Genomic DNA, 9,342 nt, shown 5'->3' with positions numbered 1-9,342 from the left:
TCCACCCGCCTCTTGAGGATTGACCACAAGTTCTCAATGGGATTAAGGTCTGGGGAGTTTCCTGGCCATGGACCCAAAATATTGATGTTTTGTTCCCCGAGCCACTAAGTTATCACTTTTGCCTTATGGCAAGGTGCCCCATCATGCTGGAAAAGACATTGTTCGTCACCAAACTGTTCCTGGATGGTTGGGAGAAGTTGCTCTCGGAGGATGTGTTGGTACCATTCTTTATTCATGGCTGTGTTCTTAGGCAAAATTGTGAGTGAGCCCACTCCCTTGGCTGAGAAGCAACCCCACACATGAATGGTCTCAGGTTGCTTTACTGTTGGCATGACACAGGACTGACGGTAGCGCTCACCTTGTCTTCTCCGGACAAGCTTTTTTCCGGATGCCCCAAACAATCGGAAAGGGGATTCATCAGTGAAAATGACTTTACCCCAGTCCTCAGCAGTCCAATCCCTGTACCTTTTGCAGAATATCAGTCTGTCCCTGATGTTTTTCCTGGAGAGAAGTGGCTTCTTTGCTGCCCTTCTTGACACCAGGTCATCCTCCAAAAGACTTCGCCTCACTGTGCGTGCAGATGCACTCACACCTGCCTGCTGCCATTCCGGAGCAAGCTCTGTACTGGTGGTGCCCCAATCCTGCAGCTGAATCAACTTTAGGAGACGGTCCTGGTGCTTGCTGGACTTTCTTGGGCGCCCTGAAGCCTGCTTCACAACAATTTAACTGCTGTCCTTGAAGTTCTTGATGATCTGATAAATGGTTTGATTTAGGTGCAATCTTACTGGCAGCAATATCCTTGCCTGTGAAGCTCTTTTTGTGCAAAGCAATGATGACGGCACATGTTTCCTTGCAGGTAACCATGATTGACAGAGGACGAACAATGATTCCAAGCACCACCCTCCTTTTGAAGCTTCCAGTCTGTTATTCTAACTCAATCAGCATGACAGAGTGATGTCCAGCCTTGTCCTCGTCAACACTCACACCTGTGTTAACGAGAGAATCACTGACATGATGTCAGCTGGTCCTTTTGTGGCAGGGCTGAAATGCAGTGGAAATGTTTTTTGGGGGATTCAGTTCATTTGCATAGCAAAGAGGGACTTTGCAATTAATTGCAATTCATCTGATCACTCCTCATAACATTCTGGAGTATATGCAAATTGCCATCATACAAACTGAGGCAGCAGACTTTGAAAATTAATATTTGTGTCATTCTCAAAACTTTTGGCCACGACTGCACATATTTCACATCACTCTAGTCCAGAGTGAATGAATGCATCATGTCTGTTTCCAGTCTAACCCTCTCCTCTCCTGGCACTGTGAGTTTGGACTTTTCTTTGCCCAAAGCCTCCTCTTTCATTCGTTCTTCTTCTTTGTCGTCTTGCTGTATAACAAACTAGTTGATGTCAGATTTCTTGGCCCGATTCAGTCTCTTTCTGTCAATTTCATAGTCTTTGTATGTTCCCTGTCTTTTCATTGATTCCTATTGTAAAGCCAGCAGCTGCAACTGAGGGAACAGAAGCAAGCTGCCACTCCCATTGGGGGCAGTCAGTGCCATGCAGCAAAGTAGCTGAGGCTGTATGTCTTCATAAGCACCATCAACAAACGCACCTTATCGTCGCTGTCTGATGAAAACCTCATCTCCAGAACAGAAACTTTTCAGGAAATTTATAACATGACCATATTTTCCAATTAACGAACATACAATAATGAAATTTGGGGTAAATGTTGTTGGTCCTAGAGTTATGAAATGTTCAGAGCACATTGAGTTACTGCTTTGTAAAAACTGAGTTAAGGTTTTCATCAGACAGTGACATTATGCTAATAAATAAGACATAACCAGACCAGGAGTGTGAACAATGCCTTTCTCAGTTGAATAAATATGCCGATTCTTCATTGATATCAAGAAACTATCAATTGCATTCAAATCGATTTTTTTTAACCAACTGAAACTGAAACCTTTACAGACTAATGTGTGTACATACTTATGTAGCCTAGCCTATTTGTTTGGCCTTACAGGCATCCAGTGTAGGCCTGCAGTAGTTTAAATATTAGCCATGCAGCTGGATTTTGGAACTTCATACACAGAGAATGGGTGAGGGATGGGGCATTGGGGCAAGGCACTCTCGCGCACAGAAAATAAAAGGAGGGGCAGTGGTTTAGCATATGACATCATCCATATTTTTTTAAATAAACCTCAGGCCATGTTCTTCATTGGTTCCTAGCTGGAGAAATCGATTTTTTTGGGGGCATGCTTCTCCTGCAATTTCACCCTCGCTCGACTGTGTGGTAACGCCACTCATTCGATTCCTCATCTCGAGAGTGAGCTTCTGCGGTCCTGAGAACGTTACTAAAAGAGGGATGCACGCCGTTTGAACAAGTCAATTGAATCTACAGCTTGGGTGTGAAGCTTGGCAGTGAAGGGAGCCAGCTGCACGTTTATAACCTCCGCATCGACATATTTGGTCTGTTTTTGTCCAGCCAGCGAGGAAGAAGCCTTAAAAAAGGAAAGAATTTGGGGGAAACGCTGCGAAGCGTGCCTCGACATTCTTACGGTGAGTGGGAATTGATACATTGTAGCACGAGCCAGCAAACGTCTCGCAATAAGCAATTTATTGGATATATTGTTGCCATTTCGGTGTCTTATTATTTTCTGCTAATTCATGCTGCTTTCGCGTTAAACAATGGCTGCTACGTTATCCAAACAAAGCTCACGAAATGACACCGATCAAACGTTCGTTGTTGAAAGCCCATGTTTTCAAACTGGATATGATGTGACGCCTACAACGTCGGTGAACTGTTTGGATGGTGGTTTCCTTTCCCTAAAATAGCCGTGTCAAGGCGCATGAGGTGACTGGACACAACTGTATGCGTAGCCTAAGTTCTCTTAATTTAAACAATTTATTGACTAACCTCGGCACCAAACGTACCCCTATTATAGCCCCAACTCAGACTCCCATTGTTATGAGAGTGAGAGGGCCCCAAATGGCTACTGCAAAACCGGGGTTAATTTACCGTTCATGATTGTGTCCTGAGATTTGGGCTTTGTTAAATTCTCTGTGGCTCACCAGTAAACTCTGCTATGAAACTGCGTTTTCGAATGGAGAGCAGGTGTAAACGCGATCCCATTATCGATTGATAGCCCAATCGAAAGTGCATCCTTTACATGTGGCGCTATGAAAGAACATTGGTCTAAATCATTTCTTAGTTGGTTACATTGCTGAATCAATCTCCCGTTGTACAAACCATTAACATCCAGCTGAAACTCTGTGAGCACAATTGATAGGGAAATTGTGATGGGCAGACCTATATGTTTCTCTATCACAAGAAGATTTTGAGTTTTTACACCAGCAGCACGTCAGTGAAAACGGGAGTGTCGGTCTGGAGATGTCTGCTAGATTATACTGCTCACCAAGATCTATTCACACCTACACATTCAGAGATATCATCCATGACAAGACTGAGACTGGGCAGCGCTAGAGGGAGAGTGCCATCTGATGCTTCTGAAATGTCAGATCCCAGTGATACTGTCTTCTGGGGTTTGGCTCCAAATACATGTTACATAATCCGTAATGGGGCACATGCTTTCCACCTGCCCGCCAATGCCATCCCACCTACCCCATCTCAATGTCACTGATTGGGTGTCAACAGAAGTCTATCAAATGACTGATTCTTCATCAGTTTTCAAAAGTCTATCAGACAGCATCAGTCTGGTCATATCTGCTGTTGTCATCAATTGTTCTGTATAGCATAGCATGCCTTTTATCAGTGATCTAGTGCTATCTTTCAATCTGACAACTGTTAATTAAAAGCTAAATTGTCATTTGATTTCTTAAAGGAGACATGACTCTTCCTTTTCAAGGCACCCAACTAGTCTTGGAATGTAAATGCACTGGTGCTCTTCAAATGGTTCCTCTCCTGTAGTGTACACTACCTTGTTAGTCAACATGGCGACCTATGGGGCAGCTGCAGTTGTCTATTTTCGGTAAGACTTTCACAGAAATCCAGGTGGTTGGCATTGCATTGTCGGACCGCTGATTTAAATTGGATACAGGCGTAAAATTCCGCAGGTCAGTATCTGTTATTTTGTTGGGTGCCTTCAACAAATTCACTTAAATAATAGTCTTGGGAGTGTGGGAGTCACGAAGGTGTGCTGTTGACTCATGGCTTTCCACTTTGCTAATGCTCCTTTATTTGCTCTTGTTGGGGCCACGCGAAAGCATCAACCTAACAGCTGCTGAGATGTTACCTAATGGATGTCAAGGTCAATGGGCTCAAATCCATTTCCTATGCCCTGCATAGTGAGCAGATGAAATGGTACCTAATTACACACCACACACCTGCTCACTAGCTATTATCTACCCTATCAACAGCCGTAAAATCCCTCGATTTGCTGCATTCCATACGTCACGCATCCTGTGAATACAATTACAGTAGGTTTCATCATGCGTTCTCTCACTGGTTTCTATGGTGTCTCAGTAAGTCTGTCCCAAATATAGGGAGACGGGTGCTATTTGGGACGCAGACACGGTCTCCAGTGTGGAAGGGCTGTGCAGTTGCCGGCTGTCCCATGGAAGGCTGTGGTTGGTTGTGCTGCTGTAGCGCTTGCCACTGGTGGTCTGTGCCTTGGTATTCAGCGTTCTCTTTATTAGCCATGACGCAATGGACACACGCTGCTTTTAGACTCTGGCCGCCTGGCATTGTGAGATGTGGCTCTGCTATGATCTGTGTTCAGCACATTCAGGAATTGGATTTGGTCAGATCCTGTGTTCTGGTCTGACCTTGAGATGGCTGCTCAAAGAACAAATAAGTCCACTTATTTCATATTTTTCCAATGAGGCTTCATTCAAATCTATACACGCTGCATCCCAATATACTTTAGCCATATCTGGTTTGTTTTAATGGTGTGCTTTGGGACAAGGTTTGATTTGTGTTTAGGTGTTGACCCCAAGGTTTGAGGTGTGTGTATGACAACCCCTGCTGTGCATGACGGCCCTTGCTGTGTGTGTCGTGGCTGGTTACACATATCCTGTTTTCCTCTGGTCTGCCTCTCGACCCATGAGTAACCCAGGTCTGTGTGTTCAGTAATAGAGCCATGGGGTGTGTGTGCCCAAGTGCAGGGCAGCCAGGCAGGCGCGATGGGATCAGTCCATCTGGCCTGGGCTCACCCTGGCTGCTCATAGCCCTGGTAACTGATCTGGCCCTGCGGCAGCAGCAACACAGAGCACAGCTACTTTCCACTATTGACTTTCTTCCTGATCCCCAGAGAGGAGCGGCCCTGTAGCCATCCCACTGTCAGCCTCACCCTCCCCATCCCTCCAAAGCCTGGTGTCCCTGGTCTGTCATGGCTTCTTCTCAATTAGTGTTTCAGTGATTCCCCGCAACCTATCCCCTTGCCTCCTTCGCAAACCCCTCAGACCTTCTCCAATTGGTTTTGAGAAGAGGCGAGAAATGTTTTAATTAATTTTTTATTTAACCTTTATTTAACCAGGTAGGCAAGTTGAGAACAAGTTCTCATTTACAATTGGGACCTGGCCAAGATAAAGCAAAGCAGTTTGACACGTACAACAACACAGAGTTACACATGGAGTAAAACAAACAGTCAATAATACAGTAGAAAACAAGTCTATATACAATTTGAGCAAATGAGGTGAGATAAGGGAGGTAAAGGCAAAAAAAGGCTGTGGTGGTGAAGTAAATATAATGTAGCAAGTAAAACACTGGAATGGTAGATTTGCAGTGGAAGATTGTGCAAAGTAGAGATAGAAATAATGGGGTGCAAAGGAGCAAAATAAATGCAGTAGGGGAGAGGTAGTTTGGGCTAAATTATAGATGGGCTATGTACATGTGCAGTAATCTGTGAGCTGCTCTGACAGCTGGTGCATAAAGCGAGTGAGGGAGATAAGTGTTTCCAGTTTCAGAAATGTTTGTAGTTCGTTCCAGTCATTGGCAGCAGAGAACTGGAACGAAGAAAAGGAAGAATTGGTTTTGGGGGTGACCAGAGAGATATACCTGCTGGAGCGCGTGCTACAGGTGGTTGCTGCTATGGTGACCAGCGAGCTGAGATAAGGTGGGACTTTACCGAGCAGGGTCTTGTAGATGACCTGGAGCCAGTGGGTTTGGCGACGAGTATGAAGCGAGGGCCAGCCAACGAGAGCGTACAGGTTGCAGTGGTGGGTAGTATATGGGGCTTAGGTGACAAAACGGATGGCACTGTGTTAGACTGCATCCAATTTATTGAGTAGGGTATTGGAGGCTATTTTGTAAATGACATCGCCGAAGTCGAGGATCAGTAGGATGGTCAGTTTTACGATGGTATGTTTGGCAGCATGAGTGAAGGATGCTTTGTTGCGAAATAGGAAGCCAATTCTAGATTTAAATTTGGATTGGAGATGTTTGATGTGAGTCTGGAAGGAGAGTTTACAGTCTAACCAGACACCTAGGTATTTGTAGTTGTCCACATATTCTAAGTCCGAACCGTCCAGAGTAGTGATGTTGGACCGACGGGCAGTTGCAGGCAGCGATCGGTTGAAGAGCATGCATTTAGTTTTACTTGTCTTTAAGAGCAGTTGGAGGCTATGGAAGGAGAGTTGTATGGCATTGAAGCTCGTCTGGAGGGTAGTTAACAGTGTCCAAAGAAGGGCCAGAAGTATACAAAAAGGTGTTGTCTGCTTAGAGGTGGATCAGAGACTCACCAGCAGCAAGAGCGACGTCATTGATATATACAGAGAAAAGAGTTGGCCCAAGAATTAAACCCTGTGGCACCGCAATAGAGACTGCCAGAGGCCCAGACAACAGGCCCTCTGATTTGACACACTGAACTCTATCGGAAAAGTAGTTGGTGAACCAGGCGAGGCAATCATTTGAGAAACCGAGGGTGTTGAGTCTGCCGATGAGGATGTGGTGATTGACAGAGTCAAAAGCCTTGGCCAGGTCAATGAATACGGCTGCACAATATTGTTTCTTATCGATGGCGGTTAAGATATCGTTTAGGACCTTGAGCGTGGCTGAGGTGCACCTATAACCAGCTCTGAAACCAGATTGCATAGTGGAGAAGGTACGGTGGGATCCGAAATGGTCGGTGATCTGTTTGACTTGGCTTTCGAAGACCTTAGAAAGGCAGGGTAGGATGGAGATAGGTCTGTAGCAATTTGGGTCAAGAGTGTCCCCCCTTTGAAGAGGGGGGTGACCGCAGCTGCTTTCCAATCTTTGGGAATCTCAGATGACACGGAAGAGAGGTTGAACAAGGGTTGCAACAATTTCGGCAGATAATTTTAGAAAGAAAGGGTCCAGATTATCTAGCCCGGCTGATTTGTAAGGGTCCAGATTTTGCATCTCTTTCAGAACATCAGCTGACTGAATTTGGGAGAAGGAGAAATGGGGAAGGCTTGGGCAAGTTGCTGTGGGGGGTGCAGTGCTGTTGACCGCGGTAGGGGTAGCCAGGTGGAAAGCATGGCCAGCCGTAGAAAAATGCTTATTGAAATTCTCAATTATAGTAGATTTATCGGTGGTGACAGTGTTTCCTATCTTCAGTGCAGTGGGCAGCTGGGATGAGGTGTTCTTATTCTCCATGGACTTTACAGTGTCCCAGAACTTTTTTGAGTTTGTGTTGCAGGTAGCAAATTTCTGCTTGAAAAAGTTAGCCTTGGCTAACTGCCTGTGTATATTGGTTTTTAGCTTCCCTGAAAAGTTGCATATCACAGGGGCTGTTCGATGCTAATGCAGAACGCCATAGGATGTTTTTGTGTTGGTTAAGGGCAGTCAGGTCTGGAGAGAACCAAGGGCTATTTCTGTTCCTGGTTCTAAATTTCTTGAATGGGGCATGCTTACTTAAGATGGTGAGGAAGGCATTTAAAAAAAAAAATAACCAGGCATCCTCTACTGACGGGATGAGATCAATATCCTTCCAGGATACCCCGGCCAGGTCGATTAGAAAGGCCTGCTCGCTGAAATGTTTCAGGGAGCGTTTGACAGTGATGAGTGGAGGTTGTTTGACCGCTGACCCGTTACGGATGCAGGCAATGAGGCAGTGATCACTGAGATCTTTGTTGAAATACACCTCTGCTGTTTTATAGGACAAGTTGGTTAGGATGATATCTATGAGGGTGCCCGTGTTTACGGCTTTGGGGTGGTACCTGGTAGGTTCATTGATAATTTGTGTGAGATTGAGGGCATCAAGCTTAGATTGTAGGGTGGCTCGGGTGTTAAGAATGTTCCAGTTTAGGTTGCCTAGTAGCACGAGTTCTGAAGATAGATGGGGGGCAATCAGTTCACATATGGTGTCCAGAGCACAGCTGGGGGCAGAGGGTGGTCTATAGCAGGCAGCAACAGTGAGAGACTTGTTTTTAGAGAGGTGGTTTTTAAAAGAATCAAGGAATTATGAATTTAGAGCCCTGGTGTCCCATGTCTGGTTGTTCTGTGGTTGTTCTCGTGGGATTTTGGCCAAAACCAAGCGTGCCAGCTGCTACCCCTGTCCCCCTGCCTCGGCTGAGCTAATCCATACGCCCCTCTATGCCCCAGGCCAAAGGGGGCTCAGTGGGCACAGGGGCAGACAATGGGACCTGTCTGTTACCTTTTAATCCCCAGATTACCCACTGACAACCAGCACACACACCTCCCCTCTGCCATCTCCCACCCTGCGGGAACATTCGCCCCTATTCATGCCTTGTCCTGAAGAGACCCCCAGACCAAACCTGGCTCAGTGCTGCTTTGAACCTGGTCCAGTTTTATCCAGATTGTTCTGACTGCCTGCAGCACGTAGGCTAGTGGCTAGGCTAGCCGCGAGTCCATTCCCTTCTCATTCCCCCCAGGCTACATGACTAGGTTACCCCATTGTCTTATGATTTCCCTTAACACTAACTTGTTAGGCTAGGCTAGCCCATCCCCATCTGATTCCCCCAAGGCTAATTGGCTACACTAACTATCCACTTAGCCTGTAGCGTGACTCGCCACAGCCTTATCCTCCCCATCCCGTTATCGAGCGCTTTAACGTAAGTTAGCACATTCTCCGTGCCCCCCTATGGAATTAATTAACTTGAACGTGTTTTAAGTACACAGTCCAGCTCATGAATTGTTTAGCATGGCTAATCCAATGCTTAGTGTCCCGCGACAGCGGCTCTAATCCTGGAGGGCTGCAGCGCTTGCAGGATTTTGTTCCAATGCAGGACACACTTCAGCCAAGCAATCAACTAATTCTGGTCTTTCATTTGACCAAGATAGGGTTTATTCGCAGAAGCTGGACTGGAACAGGGGCATGCACAGACTGCAGTCCTCCATGACTAGGAGATGTCCACTACTGATCCATAGAATAGCTTAGAAGCATCTTTTGTTTTCTCCGTATAT

General features: G+C 45.9%; 1 protein-coding gene across 1 annotated transcript in view; it reads left to right on the top strand.

Moving 5' to 3' along the window:
* Positions 1-2,127: 2,127 nt before the first annotated feature.
* The window catches only part of LOC129840021 (mucin-5AC-like), a 54,704-nt gene continuing 47,489 nt past the window's right edge, over positions 2,128-9,342 (top strand). The window contains exon 1 of the mRNA XM_055907824.1: positions 2,128-2,555. The gene's annotated coding sequence lies outside the window, so the exon portion shown is untranslated. The remainder of the gene's footprint in view (positions 2,556-9,342) is intronic.

Source organism: Salvelinus fontinalis, chromosome 40 (genome assembly GCF_029448725.1).
Source record: "Salvelinus fontinalis isolate EN_2023a chromosome 40, ASM2944872v1, whole genome shotgun sequence".
Taxonomy (NCBI): domain Eukaryota; kingdom Metazoa; phylum Chordata; class Actinopteri; order Salmoniformes; family Salmonidae; genus Salvelinus; species Salvelinus fontinalis.
This window is presented reverse-complemented; position numbering and strand designations above follow the sequence as displayed.